The 16872-nt window shown below is 42.3% G+C and overlaps 1 pseudogene across 1 annotated transcript; it reads right to left on the bottom strand.

The window, feature by feature from the left end:
* Window positions 1-248: 248 nt before the first annotated feature.
* LOC100896219 (tripartite motif-containing protein 60-like) lies at window positions 249-15989 on the bottom strand (annotated as a pseudogene). Its single transcript, XR_013533343.1, has 3 exons — window positions 15842-15989; window positions 12080-12203; window positions 249-3999 (listed from the first exon to the last, which is right to left on the bottom strand). The product of XR_013533343.1 is annotated as a tripartite motif-containing protein 60-like (transcript).
* Window positions 15990-16872: the final 883 nt, after the last annotated feature.

Raw genomic sequence — 16872 nt, 5'->3', positions numbered from 1 at the left:
AAATACAGAAATTAGCCAGGTGTGGTGGTGAGTACCTGTAATCCCAGCTACATGGGAGGCTGAGGCAAGATAATCGCTTCAACTTGAGAGGCAGAGGTTGCAATGATCCAAGATTACACCATTAAACTCCAGCCTGGGTGACAGAGTGGAATGGAGACAGAGACATTTTAAAACAGTGAGAGAGAAAGAGAGAGAAGGAAAGAAGGAAGGAAGGAAAGAAGAGGGAAGGAAGGAAGAAAAAATTACAAGAACTACAAATGTATTTTTTTGCTTATGACATGATTATCTATGCTGACAATCCAATGGAATCTACATAAGAGCTCCTAGAAATGAGTTTAACAACCTTATAGAAAATAAGATGAACACACAAAAATCAATTTTCTATATTCTAGTAATAAACGATAAGAATTGAAATAATCGACAAAAAAAATCAAATACTTAAGGACAAATTTGACAAAAGATGTTAAACACATGTACAAAAATTATAAATTTTAGATAATTACATAAGAATTCATGGAATAGACTAGATTCACTCAGTTATGTCTACTAGATGACATGTTAAGATGTTAATTTTCTCCATACTAATATAATAAGATACAACAAATAATCCCATCAAAATCATACCAGTCTTTTTTGTTAACACAAGTTTTTCTAAAAGTTACATATTTTTCATCTATTGAAAGATATTAATCCCTGAATTAACCAAAGAACCTAAGGAGGAAAATATGGAACTAAGTTAATACAGATTCTGAGCCTAGAGATCAGTTCAAAAAGAGAAGTGAAGGACAGTAGCTGACTACACTAGAGGGTACTCTGTCCAGTGGAAACAGAACAGATGTTCTGATTGTGGGTGTTCAGTATGTGTGTACAGTATGTGTGTGTGGCAGAGAAATATGTAAGAGTGCCAACTCTCTTTTTGTTCAGACAGAGTTTTGCTCATTTCCCAAGCTGGATTGCAATAGCGCAATTCAGCTCACTGCAATTTCTGCCTTCTGGGTTCAAGCAATTCTCCTACCTCAGCCTAATGAATAGCTGGGATTACAGGCATGTGCCACTATGCATGGCTAATGTGTTTGTATTTTTCATAGAGATGGGGTTTCATCATTTTGGCCAGTCTGGTGGCCAAATGCTAGGATTAAAGGCATGAGCTACCATCTCATTTTCTATAAAACTAAGGTAGTCCTGACAAAGACACACTGAATAAAAAATAAAGTTAATTAGATATATTGAGGTAGACAGATGAAAGGGAAAAGTGGCATTGTGCATGGAGGTTCATGTTCGTAATCCCAGTGCTTTAGTAGGCTAAGGCATGAGAAATGCTTTAGGTCACACGTTCAAGACCAGCCTGGGCAAAATAAAAATTTTTTAAAAAATTAATTAAATAAAAGTTGCAGGTGCAGTGGCTCACACCTCTAATCCCAGCACTTTGGGAGGCTGAGGCAGGCATATCACAATGTCAGAAGTTTGAGACCAGCCTGATCAACATGGTGAAACCCCTACTAAAAATACAAAAATTAGCCAGGTGTGGCAGTGTGTGCCTGTAATCCCAGCTACTCAGGAGGCTGAGGCAGGAGACTCACTGGAACCCAGGAGGCAGAGGTTGCAGTAAGCTGAGATTGCGCCATTGCATTACAGCCTGGGCGACACAGTGATAAATAAAGACTTAATCTTTTCTGTTTATTTATTTATTTTTAAGATGGAGTTTTGCTCATTACCCAGGCTGGAGTGCAATGGCACGACCTCGGCTCACTGTAACCTTTGCCTCCTGAGTTTAAGCAATGGTGTGTGCCACCATGCCCAACTAATTTTTGTATTTTTACTAGAGATGGGGTTTCACCTTGTTGACCAAGATGATCTCGATCTCTTGACCTCGTGATCCACTTGGCTTGGCCTCCCAAAGTGCTGGGATTATAGGCATGAGCCACCCCACCCAACCGACTTAATCTTTCTTAAAGAAAAAATACATAGGTAATACTGAAGAAACATTTTTGGGCTGCTACTGGCAATAAATGGAATAATAACTTTTTTTACATAATACATTACTTTAGTCCTACATATTTTTATTTTTATTTATTTTTTTGAGACAGAGTTTCACTCCTGTTACCAAGGCTGGAGTGCAATGGCGCCATCTCAGCTCACTGCAACCTTCGCCTCCTGGGTTCAGGCAATACTCCCGCCTCAGCCTCCTGAGTAGCTGCGATTACAGACACACACCACCATGCCCAGCTAATTTTTTGTATTTTTAGTAGAGTTGGGGTTTCGCCATGTTGACCAGGATGGTCTCGATCTCTTGACCTCATAATCCACCTGCCTCGGCCTCCCAAAGTGCTGGGATTACAGGCTTGAGCCACTGTGCCCGGCCAGTAGTACATATTTTTAGTATTTTATTTTAGGATTTCTAAATTAGTTTGTCTTTGACCCCATAATTGGTTATAAAGTAGGTCCTATAATCACATTTTTTAGTGCTGACACTGAGATAAAAACAATTCTGGGGTTTCTTTTGTGGGAAAAATAGGACAAAATACAAAATTACCAAAACTAGCTTCACTGGCTCTATTATGTATGCTAGGTGTCAGAAAATGACAGTTTTTCAAAAGTTATTTATTCACAAACTGTTACTCTAGAAATTTTAAGAGGTTTTGAGTCCATTCCAGTATAAAAATAAGCCAAAAGTGATCCTGTAAAATCATCATTAAAAGTATACAGTAGAGAGCTATCATTCAGATTATAAAAGGAAACCTCTTTCATTTCATAATCTAAAAAAATGCCAATCTTACTAGGTCTTACTTTTGGCAGCAGATTAATTTCCTCATGACCCAATACAATATAATTATCCTGACCGGATCGCCAAATTCCCCACCATCCATTCTGTACTAATGTTGGTGGATGCTTCCTCCGTCTGGGAAGAGAGTCATTACAGACACCAAGGATCCATTCAGGCTTGTCTTTCACTTCTACTTCCCAGTACTGCCGGCCACTACTATAGCCCTTAGAACCCACAACAGCTGGGAGGCGATAAAATCTTCTTGGGCTTGGAGGTAAGTTTTGCACTGTATTTCCATAGCGCACAGTTTTTCTATCTGCTGAGACTATAAGTTTACGATGTGCTGTTTCAGGATCTAGAATTACATCCACTTGAAACCTCTTGATAATTTTGTATTGGCCAGAATATTGTGATAGCAGACGGTAACCATATTCTTTTAATCTGAATGGAGAAGGTTCAGGGAATTTGAAATTTTTGTATCTGTGATAGATGTCCTTAACATTTGCCAGTAATTCAGTCCTGACTTCATATATATGCTCTGTATCTCCTTTAGTAGATATTTTAACAAGGAGGTATGATCTGAGAATTTTCTTAGGCTTTCATTCAGTTGTGCTAAAATATCCATCTCATCTTGTAATTGCCCAGAACAGTCTCTTGCTCATTTTGCAGAAATAACCTAAGTTGCTCAAATTCAGACTTGACTTCTTCTTTCTTACATTTTACCTTTTTCTTCAGTTCTAATGATTTTCTGGTTTATATGGTAATGATTTTATCAGTTAATTCTACTCCCTCCTTCCATGGTGCATTGTATTGCTTCAATTTTTTTCTGTGATAGGAGGCAGCCTTCTTTATGGGCCAAACACAGTGAAGCTGGTGATCAGTGGAGAAACTGCACCACCTTGGACATAAAAGCTCTAGGTCTTCCTGAAAAATAAAGGTCAAAACCTGATTATGCTTCTTACATACATGCTTCTCTTCCTGCCACTTTCTCTTGCTGCTTTTCTGGAGTTGCTTAGCAATTTCAATCAAATGACCCAGTTGACGATTGCTTGTCAATTTTTTTTCTGGACAGCAAAAGTGCCAAGAAGGGCAGGGAAAACTATCATCTAGATCCTTCCAGGACATAATGATGCAGGAGAGACAGAAGTTATGCCCACAACTGATGGTCACTGGGTCTTTCAAGTAGTCCAGACAGATGGGACAGCTAGCCACTTCTTGAAGGTCAGCCATTGAGCCTAGAACGAAGATGGTAGGTAAAGTAATTATTTTAATAAGACCTAGCTCTCTAGACCTCAAGTCTCGGTAAACAGTAGATATCTTCCCCCAGACCTTGAATTTTGAATTGGCTTTCAGTTTTACTGTTTTGGCATGTTGATTGCAGCTTCTAGAAACTTCTTAGCTCCTTAGCTTCGGAGTCTACGGCCGTAAATACTTCACACACTGCAGTTTATTGTACATTTCAACATATTAGCTGGGCTGCAGCTCTTCCCACTTAATGAAATAAAGTCAAGATTTCTTTAAGAAAGTAGACTGAGATCCAAGATAAGGAATCCTTCTTATGAGTGAGAAAAGACATGTTACAAATCTGATTACATAATCACAAATGTATTAAACATTCACGCAGGAATCCTCAAAGAATGCTGAAATCACTGGGTGGATGTTCTTGGAAAAACAAGATATTCATATTGCAGAGATTCACAATGTATATTATTTACACACACACACACACACACATACACAATATCTTTAAAATGTGGAACAAACTTCTGTGCTTCCTAAGAGAATGCAATGGCAAGTTTACAGCATTGCTCACATCATATACTTTCCAAAATATTGACTTTCAAGCTAACCATGAGAAAATTAATTCAGTGTGAAGCATTCCTACTACAAAACTGGCATGTATTCTTCAAAACTGTCAATTATAGGAAAAACAAGGATAAAAAAGGTTTCCAGATTTAAGGAGAGGAAAGAAACATGAAAAATACAACATGTGATACCTGATTGGATCTGAAATCTTGAAATTTAACAACAATAACAAAGAACTAAAAAATGCTGGAAACAGGCCAGGTATGGTGGCTAACACCTGTAACCACAACACTGAGGGGCCAAGCCTCGTGACTCCCTTGCAGCCAGTGATTCAAGATCAACATGATCCACATGGTGAAACCCCACCTCTACTAAAAATACACAACATTAGCTGGGCAAGGTGGATGTGCATGCCTCCCAACTGCTTGATAGGCTGAGGCAGGATGATCACTTCGCTGGACACTGGGAGGTAGAAGTTGCAGTTAGAAAAAATTGTAGAACAGCATTACACCATGGACACCTGAGTGAAAAATCTATCTGGAAAAAAAAAAATTGGGAAAAAATAAATGTGAGAATCTTAGCATGGACTCTATCTCACATAATGCTCTACCAGTGTTAAATTGGGTACAATAAAATTATAGTAAAAAATAAATGGCTTCATTTTTAGGAGATAGGACATATTGATACGCAGTGGGAAGCCATCTGGAAATCTAAAGCTTTCAGAAATTTCCAAAATTTAACAAAATACATAGCCAAGCATGGTAGCTCACACATTTAATCCCAGCACTTTTTGAGGCAAAGGTGGGCAGATTACCTGAGGTCGGGTGCTTGAGATCAGCCTGACAAACATAGAGATACGCTGTCTTTACTATAAATATAAAATTAGCTGGGTGTGGTGGTGCATGCCTGTAATCCTAGCTACTCAGGAGGCTGAGGCAGGAGAATTGCTTGGGCCTGGGAGGTGGATGTTGCAGTGAGCCGAGATGGCATCATTGCACTCCAGCCTGAGTGACAGAGTGAGACTGTGTCTCAAACAAACAAAAATATATATAAACAGAGAAAACATAAAGGTGACAAAAAGTTAACAATGGAGTGAATCCAGGGAAAAAGTATAAGGGTACTCACCCTTTCAAACTTTCTGTTGGTCTGACACTTTCAAAACAAAAGTAAGGGATGAAAACTTCCTGCCTTGCTTTTAAGACACCTACAGGTACCTGATTTTAAGCGAGTCAGATTCCTCCATTAAACCTTGCAAGCTACCTAACCCAGCCTGACTAACATGGAGAAACTCCATCTCTACTAAAAATACAAAATTAGCCCGGTGTGGTAACGCATGCCTGGAATCCCAGCTACTACAGACACGGAGGCAGGAGAATCATTTGAATCTAGGAGTCAGAGGTTTCAGGGAGCTAAGATCATGCCATTGCACTCTAGCCTGGGCGACAAGGGTGAAACTATGTCTTTACATATATATTATATGATGTAAATTGTAGCCAGTATGTGCCACTCTTCCTGGCCAAAGGAACTTTCTGCTAAATGTCTTATAATCGGAAACCAAACAAGAACCTTGAATTGTATTTGTTTATTTCCTTTAAATCTTTTTTAATCTAGAAGAGTGTTCCCTGCCCCCACCTATGTCCTAGACTACCCTAAATTCAAGATTTGCCAATTGCTTTACTGGTTCTCCTTTTTTTTTTTTAATCCGGTAGAGAGCGTTGTTCTGTTGCCCAGTCTGGAATACAGTTGTAGGATCTTGGTTGATTGCAGTCTCTGCCCCCTGGGTTCAAGTGATTCTCCTGCTTCAGCATACTGAGTAGCTGAGACAACAGGTATACACCACCACACCCAGTTAATTTTTGCATATTATGTGGAGATGGGTTTTTGTCATGTTGTTCAGGCTAGTCTGGACTCTGAACCACAGGTGATCTGCCTGCCTCGGCCTCCTAAAGTGCTGGGATTATGGGCATGAGCCACCACTCCCGACATGCCTATTGCTTGTTGATATCATTTAATTTGTACCTCAGGCTTTCACTTTTTAAACAAATTACATGTTTCCCCTCTTTACAACCTGTTAATAACTCCCCATAAGTCATGACAAAGTTTTTCACCCTGAGTTCGCCATTCAGAGGCCTCCATATTTCATTATCTTCATCTGGCTACAGTCCCCTAAGGTACTTAACAAAAACAAACAAACATAGATATCTTGCTTTCCCTCTTGTGCACAAACCACTTTCTGCTTAGATTACCTTACTCTCACTTCTTTCCTAGGACTGTTTTGCAACTAGAGACTCAGCCCAAGTGACATGTTCTCAAGGATATTTTATTATATGTCAGGTCTATGTTAAGGATCTTCCGTATAGTCACAGGTTCAACCAAACCGTCAGAACAACTCCATCAGTTAGGAGCTACTATCCTTACTTAGAGCTGTAAAAGCTGCATCCACCAGAATTTGAACACGCTTATCCATCATTTCGCTGACTGGCATAGCCACTGGCATGATAATCACTAAGTTGTAGCGCTCCTTCCTTACACTCCCATAGCAGCCTATGCATCTCTCTATATGAAACCACCTTACATCTTTCATATTTGATATGCTCAGTTGTTCATACTTAATAATGTCTCCCAAATAATTTAACAGGGAATAATGCACTTACTAGTCCAACACTACAATGGCGAAAAACAGGTAACATTTTCAGTGAAAGCTAACAATACCTAACAGAACTGGGTTTTCATCCAACTCTAACACTTTGCTACCTGCATTTACTTGGTCAAGTTAATTTCTGAGTTTCACTTTTCAGAAAGTAGGAAATAATACTAGGTTTTAAGCATAAATGAATAAATAATGTAAGACATTTGTCACAGTCCTTGGCATTTAACACATGTACAATAAAAAGTGTTCATAAGACTATCTCAGGGCTGGGTGCAGTGGCTCACGCCTATAATCCCAGCACTTTGGGAGGTCGAGGCGGGTGGATCACGAGGTCAAGAGATCGAGACCATTTTGGTCAACAAGGTGAAACCCCGTCTCTACTAAAAATACAAAAATTAGCTAGGTGTTGTGGTGCATGCCTGTAGTCACAGCTACTTGGGAGGCTGAGGCAGGAGAATTGCTTGAACCCAGGAGGTGGAGCTTGCGGTGAGCCGAGATTGTGCCATTGCACTCCAGCCTGGGTAACAAGAGCAAAACTCGGTCGCAAAAAAAAAAAAAAAAAAAATAGACTATCTCAGAAAATCTCTCAAGAAGTCATACAAATTTAGCTGAATCCACATATTTCTATTACACACATGAGCCACCTTATCCAGTGTCCTTTATTTATTACATTTAATACATGCATATATAGAGATATTTCTATTTGCTTACATAGCACATTGCCTAAGTGTGTGAATCATGCCTGTAATTCCAGCACTTTGGGAGGTAAATGTGGGCAGACCTCAAGGTCAGGAGTTTGAGACCTGCCTGACCAACACGAGGAAACCTCATACCTTCAAAATATAAGAAAACATTCCATATGAAAGTCTTAACTGGGGTGGTTAGAAAAAAAGAATGCTAAGACATTAACTGGGCATGATGGTTCACACCTGTAAGCCTAGCTACTCAGGAGGCTGAGGCAGAAGAATCATTTCAACCTTGAAGGTGGAGTTTGCAGTGAGCCGTGATCATACCACTGTACTCCTAGGCGACAGAAAGAAACACTGTCTCAAAAAAACTAACACAAAAAGCATATTGGGCCAGGTGTGGTGGCTCACACCTGTAATCCCAGCACTTTGGGAGGGCAAGGCAGTGGATCACTTGAGGTCAGGAGTTGGAGATCTGCATGGTCAACATGGTAAAACCCCATCTCTCCTGAAAATAAAAAAATTAGCTGGTATAGACCAGGTGTGATTGCTCATGCCTGTAATTCTAACACTTTGGGAGGGCGAAGTGTGTGGATCACCTGAGGTCAAGAGTTCCAGACCAGCCTGAGCAACATGGTGAAACCTTGTCTCCACTAAAAATACAAAAATTAGCCATGTCTGGTAGTAGACATTTGTAATCCAGCTACTAGGGAGGACAAGGCAGGACAATGGCTTAAACCTGAAAGGCAGAGGTTGCAGTGAGCAACGATAGCACCATTGCACTGCAGCCTGGGCAACAGAGAAAAAAAAAAAAAAAAAAAGCCTCCATCTCAAAAAAAAAAAAAAAGAACGAAACATTTTAGGCTGGGCACAGTGGCTCACGCCTGTCATCCCAGCACTTTGGGAGGCTGAGGCAGGTGGATCACGAGGTCAAGAGATCAAGAGACCATTTTGGCCAACATGGTGAAACCCCTTCTCTAAAGAAATAAATAAATAAATTAGCTGGCAATGGTGGCACATGCCTATAATTCCAGTTACTTGGAAGGCGGTGGCAGAAAAATCACTTGAACTTGGAAGACAGAGGTTGCAATGAGTGGCGATCTTGCCACTGCACTACAGCATGGGCGACAGAGCAAGGCTCCATCTCAATAAAAAAACCACACTGACATTTCAACCTAAAAGCTATTATGTCTTATAAGGTGTTAATCCTCAAATGATTAGTAAAGGTAGTAACTTCCAAAGGCTCAGTGTGGTAATGGTGTGCTTCAGAAAATTTTCCTATACTAATTGTGGAATAAAACCCAAGTTTCCGAATTTTAAAATACATTCTTTATTTTAAATAGCCCTCCGATTCTACTAGTTCAGCATCCACTAATGCAATCAACTTTGCAAAGAATGGGAAATACATATTCCTGAGATGCAGAATCTCCATCCACTTATCATGAGCATTCATATGAACTAATGGCCAGGAATGGTGGCTCAGGCCTGTATTCCCAGAACTTTGGGAGACCAAGGTGGGCAGATCGCTTGAGCCCAGGAGTTTGACACCAGCCTGAGCAACATGGAAAAATCCCATCTCTACCAAAGAAATAAAAACAAATATAAAGAATACTGTCTCTTACAAATCTCTCTTCCTATCTGCCCACACTACGTGTGGCTATGGTGACTCCCAATACTTGCTTAGTCCTTTCAAATGGGTACTTTTGAGCAGAACAAGAAAGTTTGAAAGTGCATGGTAATGAGGTGAGGTTGCATAGGACACTAAGAGATTGGAAAAATTGAGGATTTAGAAGTTTTAAGAATCCTTCATGTTGAGGTGTGGTGGCTTTTACTTGTAATCCCAGCACTTTCAGAGGCCATGGCAGAGGGATTACCTGAGGTCAGGTGTTCAAGACCAGCCTAGACAATATGATAAAACCCTGTCTCTACTAAAAATACTAAAATCAGTCAGGCATGGTGGCATGCCTGTAGTCACTGGTACTTGGGAGGCTGAGGCAGGAGAAATCACTGAAACCTGGGAGGTGGAGGTCCCAGTGTGCTGAGATTGTACCATTGTACTCCAGCCTAAGTGACAAGAGCAAAATTTTACAATCTTGCATGTTCTTCACATGTACCCCAAAACCTAAAATGCAATACAAAAAAAAATATAAAAATCACAAAAAAAGGAAATATATATATATATACTGTCATCCATATATATATACCTGTAGTCCCAGAACATTGGGAGGCTTGTGGATCATGAGGTCAGTAGGATCAGCCTGACCAAGATGGCGAATCCCTGTCTCTACTGAAAACACAAAAATTAGCTTGGTGCGGTGGCAGGCGCCAGTATTCCCAGGTACTTGGGAGACCAAGGCAGGAGAATCACCTGAGATTACAGTGAGCCAAGATTCCACCACTGCACTCTAGCCTGGGCGACAGAGCAAGACTCCATCAAAAAAAAAAAAAAAAATCTTTATCAGTGTCACATAGTAAACTGCAAAGCATCCTTGAAAAAAATTATAAAATCAAAAGAAAATATATAGTTTTGATAAAACGACCAGGAAGCAGTAGCTCACTCCTGTAATCCCAGCACTTAAGGAGGCCAAGGTGGGCAGATCACCTGAGGTTAGGAGCTGGAGACCCGCCTGGATAACATGGTGAGACCCCTCTTTTCTTTTTTCTTTCCTTTTTTCTTTCTTTCTTTCTTTCTTTCTTTCTTTCTTTCTTTCTCTCTCTCTTTCTTTCTTTCTTTTTTTTTAAGGGATAGTCGTGCTCTGTCGCCAGTTTCGGGTGCAGCGGCACAATCTCAGCTCACTGCAACCTCTAACTCCCGGATTCAAGCAATTCTCCCTCCAAAGCCTACGGAGTAACTGGGACTACAGGCACGCACCATCACATCCTGCTAATTTTTGTATTTTTAGTAGAGACGCGGTTTTACCATGTTGGCCAAGATGGCTTCCATCTTCTGACCTCGTGATCCACCCACATTGACCTCCCAAAATACTGGCAGTAGAGGCGTGAGCCATCACGCCCGTCTGGTGAAACCCCATTTCTAGTAAAAACAGAAAAAAATCAGCCGGCTGTGGTGGCTGTAATTCCAGCTACTCCCGGGGCTGAGGCAGGAGAATCTCTTGAACTGGGGAGGTGGAGGTTGCAGAGAGCAGAGATCGCACCATTGCATTGCACTCCAGCTTGGGCAACAAGAGCGAAACTCGGTCTCAAAAGAAAAAAAGAAAAAGAAAAAAAAAAGGAAGAAAAGAAAACATATACAAAAAGGACTCTCGCACCGTGTTAAGGACAGAAGAAGTACTCACTCCAGGCTCCAGGCATCATTGTGTCCCCCCTCCTCCAAGCACACACACATGTGATATAGCTGGCCTAGAATTAGATCCTGTACAATGCCATTTTAAAATGGGAAAACTGTTTTCATTCTCCTCACAATGACTACTAGCCATGGCTTCTGTAAACTACTAAGATTACCCTGCAAAATGCAAAGAGAGGACAAGCTGCATACTTTCTCTTATCTGTAACTGCCAAAATTGCTGCCCTTTGTTTACCAAAGTAAGCACCCCAGATAATTCCATCCTGGCGCCAAGTAACCTAAAATTATGTGGACCCCACACCTGTCCAAATAATGTATAAACTAATGTTTATCTTGACCTCTGTAAACCACTTAAGTGGCAATCAGAATGACAAAAGTCCCCTGGCCCTTGGAATATCTGGAGCCTCCTCACCCTCATCTCAGCCTAGGAGGTGATTGACAGCTTTCATTCCCATCTCCGCTCCTCACCCCCACTCCCAACATGGTTTTGTGGGTATAAAAAGTTCTTGTCACTCTTCTTTCTCTGCCACGGGTTGGAGAGACGTGAGTCCTCCGTGGTTGCCGGCAATAAACCCTGTAATTTGGCATTCTTTTGTTCTGGTGTTGACTTTCTGTGCTGAGTGCGATATAACACACAAAGCAGTCTTCTCTACTATTTAAAATCAGGACATTAAGCAGCTCTGTAGGCAGGATCACCACCCTAGTTTAAGCCACCTAGGTCTCTTTCCTACATACACAATTGTGCCTCCAATTTCCTAATTCTGTAGCTAAATTGATCTTTTCAAGTACAAATATCATTATTTCATCTTGCAGCTGAAAACATTCCACTGGTCTTTTACTACTTTATGGAAGCAGTTGGCAAACCTTACCTTGCATTATAATCACCTGGAGGTGCTGGTAAAAGATTGCCTGGGCCACTTCCCCAGTTTCTGATTCAGTACATCTGGTTTCTTCCCTAAGTTTCCAGATGATGCTGCTGGCCTGCAGACTGCACTTTGTGAGGGAAAACAAAGCAAAAAGATCCATTAAGGTCTAGTCCAAATTTTTTTGCCTAGCTCGCCGTCTTTCTACGTATCACAATTATAATGTAATTTTACAACTACTCTGCAATTCTTTTTTTTTTTTTTTTTTTTTGAGACAGAGTTTCACTCTTGTTACCCAGGCTGGAGTGCAATGGCGCGATCTCGGCTCACCGCAACCTCTGCCTCCTGGGTTCAGGCAATTCTCCTGCCTCAGCCTCCTGAGTAGCTGGGATTACAGGCACACACCACCAGGCCCAGCTAATTTTTTGTATTTTTAGTAGAGACGGGGTTCCACCATGTTGACCAGGATGGTCTTGACCTCATGATCCACCCGCCTCGGCCTCTCAAAGTGCTGGGATTACAGGCTTGAGCCACCATGCCCGGCCTACTGTGCAATTCTTTACCTAACATGCAAAAATCCCTCACTAGGCAGCAAGCTTCTAGGTGGAAGTATGTATCTAGCTTGTCTCAGGAATCAGTAAAATCTATGGTAGGTTCCAATATCTCAGTTTTCAACCATGGCCATATTGGATGCACCTAACACGCTTTAGGTGCATACTTATCGTGCCTTCAGCTAAAGCATGTTTGGTGAAATGATAATTCACCATCTACCACGGTGAAATGATAATTCATACCTATGTGACCCTCGTGAGGATTAAAGGATGCTTTCATAGGTCAGGGGTGCAGGTGATGTAGGCTGGTGGGTTCTCAACTTGCAGCTACCATTTCGCTCCCTTAACTCCCCCCCACACACCCAAACACCTACATTAATTATTTGAAAATAATATGGCCACTTCATAAACCCTAATTCAGATTATAACATTTAAAGCTTAATTGATGCGGCCCCAACCCCCTTCTAACTCTACAATCTTGAATTTTTCACAAGACCTTCGCTGGAGACCAAGGTGATCCAGTTGTTGGCAAGCTGCCACTCAGAGGTTTAGGCACAGAGAATGATCCGGAAGCCCCTACCCTGTGAAGCCTCCTGGTGAGGCCCTCCTAGACCTTTCCTGTGGCCTTCCCAGCTTACCTGGTGCAGACAGATCAGTGACGCTGGCCAGGGGGGTCCTAAGAGACACTGAGCACCGGCGAGGAAGGACTCAGACCCCACGCCAGCAAGTGTACACCTTCCTGCCTGGGGTTCAGCCTGTGCGGTGGTTGGCAAGTCCTCCGGAAGTGAGAGGGGAGGGCCTGCGCGTGCTCTGTGACCCTGGGTGCAGGGACAGTGTGAAGCTTATGAGAGCTGGGGCGACCTCCTCCATGATCAGGGCCCAGTTGGCCCCAAGTGCCATTTAATTCCCCTTTCTATCTTTTCGGATTCTTACAATTTTTTATTTATATGAGCACACTTGAGGGTCCAAGTGAGGCTGCAAACTGATTAAAAGCTTCACCAGCACAGCGTCCCCTCCCAGATGATGAGGGTGAGGGAGTGCTTTGCAGGGTGAAGTGCTTCCCATAGCCTGGGGTCACAGGGTGGAGTCGTTGAGTATCCTCCATCCTTGAAAGAGGGACAAAGGTGCCTGTGGATCAGTTTGCATCACAGTGGCTGACTGGGTGGATCCCTCACACCCTGTGGGATTGTGCCCCACTCTACTAACCCAGGTTCACCTCTGGAAGTGACATTTCAGTTGGAATTTGAGGGCTGAAGAGGCATTCGTTGGACAAATTCCATGGTCAAAATCTTTAAGGCTGAAAGAAGAGCAAATGTGGAGACTCTCAACATTAAAGAACTTAGTACGGAGCCAGGCACGGTGGCTCACGCCTGTACTCCCAGCACTTTGGGAGGCTGAGGCAGACGGATCATCTAAGATCAGGAGTTCGAGACCAGCCTGATTGACATGGTGAAACCTCACCTTTAAAAAAAAATTAGTACAGGCCGAGCATGGTTGTGCACACCTGTAATTCAAGCCCCTTCAGAGGCTGAAGTGGGAGGATCGTATGAGGCCAGGAATTTAGGATAAGTCTGGGTAACATAGCCAGACAGTGCCTACGCAACAAAATGCTTTATTATTATTTATTATTATTATTATTTTTTTTTTTTTTTTGAGAAAGAATCTCGCTCTGTTGCCCAGGCTGGTTGTAGTGGTGCGATCTCAGCTCACTGCAATCTCTGCTTCCTGGCTTTAAGCAGTTTTCCTGCCTCAGCCTCCTGAGTAGCTGGGACTACAGGTGCACACTGCCATGCCCAGATTTTTTTTTTTTTTTTTGTATTTAAGTAGAGATGAGGTTTCACCGTGTTGCCCAGGCAGGTCTCAAAGTTCTGAGCTCAGGCAACCCACCTGCCTCAGCCTCCCAAAGTGCTAGAATTACAGCCGTGAGCCAACCCGTTTAGCCAGAAATGGTAATTTTTTTTTTTTTTTTTTTGGAGAGGGAGTTTTGCTGTTGTTATCCAGACTGGAGTGCAATGGCATGATCTCAGCTCACCGCAACCCCTGCCTCCTGGGTTCAAGCAATTCTCCTGCCTCAGCCTCCCGAGTAGCTGGGACTACAGGCACACACCACCATGCCCAGCTAATTTTTGTATTTTTAGTAGAGACAGGGTTTCACCTTGTCGACAGGATGGTCTTGATATCTTGACCTCGTGATCCACCCGCCTCGGCCTCCCAAAGTGCTGGGATTACAGGCCTGAGCCACCACGCCCTGCCCCAGAAATGGCAATTTTTTAAAACTTGGTCAAAGAGGAACTGAACGAGGTCATTTGGCTGACACTAAAACGTGGGGAGTTGCAAGAAGTAGAAAAGATGGAAAATGGCTTTTGTGAGGCTTATGAGATAGGCAAGAATCAATGCTGCGAGGAACTTTAGGCAAAGTTGAGGATTTTGGTTTTTGTCAAATGCAAAGAAAAGCCAGTGAAGGATTTTAAACATTACATAATAAGATTGGAATGGTGAAATAATGACTGTTCACAATTCAGGGAAAAGGCCTGTTGATACCTTTAATAGATCCTAGAAAGGGTGTGTTGTGGACAGTTGAGTAGAGTTGTGACCTAGACAATCAACAGATCAAGAAAAGTCCTGGTTGGTCAACTTTTTGAAATTCCAGTGGCTCCTGACAAAAAACGGAAAAGAGACACTAGGGGCAGCAGCTTCCCCCATATTACTTTGCCATGGGTGAGTGTAAAATTTATTTATTTGTTATTTCCCCCATGCTGGAGTGCAGTGGCACCAGCCTGGATCACTGCAAACTCTTGCCTCCCGGATTCAGCCTCCTGTGTTCCAGTGACTCTCTCTCAATAACCTACCGAGTACCTGGGATTACAGATTTGCAGAACTGTGCCCAGTTTTTTTGTGTTTTTACTACAAACAGGGGTTTCACTGGGTTCCCCAGACAAGTCTTAAAGTCCTGGGCTCAAGTGATCCGCTTGCCTCAGGCTCTCAAAGTGCTGGTATTAGTTACAGGCATGAACCACCATGCCCAGTCTTTATATTATATATTTTAAATTGAAACAATGCAGCCAGTCACAGTGGTTTCTTTACCTGTCAAAGTATGTGGTGTTAAAAATTACTTGATACCCGATGGCCGACTACGAACAGCTCAGGATTGTAGCTCCCAGTGAAAGCTCAGAGAACGAGACGACGCCACATCTTTAGACGAATTTTTGTCACTCACCGATCAGCCGATTCCCAGTGGAGGAGCCCCACGGGTCGCCAGCGCGACTCTTGTAGCCGCCACAGCGGTTTTGCCTGCGTCTCGGCACAGCAGCTCTTCATGCAGAGCCAACGGGATTGCTTCCCCTACTGACCGGAGTTTGGAGCTCCAGGAAGTCAGAGTCGCTTGTTGCGGACGCAAGAGGGAAGGAAGCCAGACCCGAGATTCCCGGGCAGAAGAGCACCATCAGTCTTATCGCTGCTATTTAGGCTGCCACAGTGGGTTGCTCCGATCCCAGCACTGGGAATCAATAAGTCGGACGTCAACTCAGAAACCTAATTAGAAAGGCGGTTCATCTACAATGAAGGGAAAAAGACAGCCTAAGAAGGCCGAGTATACTCAAAATCAGAACCCATCAGCAACGGAAGAAGCCCTGATGGAAAAGGACTCATTAGCAACTGAACAAGTCCTGATGGAAAAGGACTCATCAGTAACAGAACAAGCCCTGATGGAAAAGGACTGTGTTCCATTATCTGAAGTAGGCTTTAAAAGTTGGATGATAAGAAACTTCTGGGAGTTAAAGGAACTTGTTCTAACCCAATGTAAAGAAACTAAGAACTTGGAAAAAAGGTTAGATGAAATGTGGAAAAGAATAGACAATATAGAGAGGAATACAAATAAACTTATGGAGTTGAAAAATACAACACGAGAACTTAGTGAAATATGTACAAGCGTAAACAGCCGAATGGATCAAGCAGAAGAAGGGTATCAGAGGTCGAAGACCAACTTAATGAAACAAAACGACAAGACAAGAATAGAGAAAAAAGGATAAAAAGGAATGAGCAAAATCTCCAAGCAATATGGGACTATGTGAAAAGACCTAATATACGCTTGATTGGTGTACCTGAATGTGACAGAGAGAATGAATTCAAGCTGGAAAATACTCTCCAGGACATTATTCAGGAAAATTTTCCTAATTTAGCAAAGCAGGACACTATTCAACCCCAGGCAATACAGAGAACACCACAAAGATATTCCTCAAGAAGACCAAC

This window comes from Callithrix jacchus, chromosome 3, assembly GCF_049354715.1.
Source record: "Callithrix jacchus isolate 240 chromosome 3, calJac240_pri, whole genome shotgun sequence".
Taxonomy (NCBI): Eukaryota; Metazoa; Chordata; class Mammalia; order Primates; family Cebidae; genus Callithrix; species Callithrix jacchus.
Note: the sequence above shows the minus strand (reverse complement) of the source record. Positions and strands in the feature narration are given on the sequence as shown.